Raw genomic sequence first — 1,944 nt, 5'->3', positions numbered from 1 at the left:
CCCAACACAAACCAACCACACCCAACACAAACCAACCACGCCCAACACAAATTAACCGCGCCCAACACAAACCAACCACGCTTTACACAAACCAACCACGCCCAACACAAGAGTAAATGTTGCTCTGTGTGTGTTTCAACTAACAGCATTCTTCAGTAGCAGGAATTAAAGATTTTGACAAAAGCAGGACGAAAACATTATAACATATGTGTCAAGTGTTGACTACATCTATATACAGTATGTCATTTCTGAATGTGAAACTAATTTCTTTTTTAGTTTATAGAAATAATGTTTTCTGATAAAGTTCAGTACATTAGCTTATGACGATTCTAGCTTCAGCAGTTGACGCACCTGTCCGATGGATGAAGGGTCTATATGTCTTTTACCGGAGGCTGCCTCTGCATATGTAGGCTGGCAGTGAGGCTGGGGTACGGTCTGGGGTGGGGTAACGTCCTGTGGGACTCTGTTTGTCCTACCCCTAGAGTACAGTCCAGGGCTGTGGAGGGTTGTGTTGGGCTGAGCTGAGCTGTGTCCGGCACCTCTCGGCTGAGCTTGCTGGTTCTGGCACCACTGGACTGAGTTGGGTTGGTCCTGGAACCGCTTGGCTGAGCTGGGTTGGTTCTGGCACCGCTGGGTTGAGTTGGCCTGGGTATAGCGCTGCTGGGCTGACCTGGGCCAGTTCTGGCACCGCCGGTCTGAGCTGGTGTGGGTCTAGCGCCGCAGTAGGGGCTGGATATGTCTATGTCTGGCTCAGCTGAGATGAGTTTGGCCTCCTTGGATAGTGGGGAGGTGGGGGTCTTTTGCTGGGCTGGTATGATTGTTGACCTCTTCCTAACGTCCCCTGTCCTCTGGAGGTGTGTCCAGCTGAACATGGTCAGACTGCTGGGAGGTTAGCAAGACAGGGTAGGCTGCGGCAGGCTAGGAGGTTGACAGGTCAGGGTAGGCTGCGCAAGGCTAGGAGGTTGACAGGTCAGGGTAGGCTGCGGCTGGTAGAGGTTGGAGGCAGGCTTGCAGGAGGATTTGACAGGTCAGGGGTAGGCTGCCGCAGGCCTAGGAGGTTGACAGTCGGGTAGGCTGTGGCAGGCTAGGAGGTTGACAGGTCAGGGTAGGCTTCGGCGAGGCTGGAGGGTTAGAGGCAGGTAGGCTGCGGCAGGCTAGAGGTTGACAGGGGTCAGGGTAGCGCCTGTGGTAGGCTGAGGGTTTGACAGGTTCAGGGTAGGCTTGCGCAGGCTAGGGGTTAGCAAGGCAGGGTAGGCTGCGGCAGGCTAGGAAGGTTTGACGGTCAGGGTAGCCTGTGGTAAGGCTGAGGGGTTGGCAGTGTCAGGTGTGTTGCTGGCAGGCTGGGAAGTTGGCAAGTCAAGAGTTGAACCCTAAGAGGCTGAAGAGCATTTGGGGAGTGGAGTGAAGGCTGCACTGGGCTCAGGGGTACCTGAGCTTTCAACAGGCTATGGGGCGGCTCTGTTGGTGCATGTCAGACGCTGCTGACAGAGGGCAATCATGTCCCCTCTCTCTGCTGCAGCTCCACTTTCCATACACACAGCTCTTCTTGGAGGACATCATTGGACTGTGATTCTGTTCATTGTTCAGTCTTAATTTCTGTCTTAACTGTTCTATTGAAGGACGAATCTCCTCCAGGGAAAGCCTCACCTCTTCCATTAGCGTCTGGACAGGTGTCACAGTTTTATTGTTTGCTCAGCTGATTCTGTAATCTCCACTTCAGACGGGAGAGGCAGTTCTGTTATTGTTTAATTAACCAATAGTTGTGTTGGTGAGCACACGCTGCCTACAGGTGGGCAAGGGAGTTGATGTACAGTGGGCCTCCTGTTTGAAGCCCAGGTTTTTGGAGATGCAGGCATTGTATTGGAGACTTGTCAGTTTAGAATTCATTATCCACTAGAGGTTTTATCAACGGTGGAACTCTTTCTTTAACCAGCTCTGCTGTCA

Source organism: Salvelinus sp. IW2-2015, unplaced genomic scaffold (genome assembly GCF_002910315.2).
Source record: "Salvelinus sp. IW2-2015 unplaced genomic scaffold, ASM291031v2 Un_scaffold1878, whole genome shotgun sequence".
Lineage (NCBI taxonomy): Eukaryota > Metazoa > Chordata > Actinopteri > Salmoniformes > Salmonidae > Salvelinus > Salvelinus sp. IW2-2015.
The sequence above is the reverse complement of the archived record's forward strand: the minus strand, read 5'-3'. Positions refer to the sequence as shown.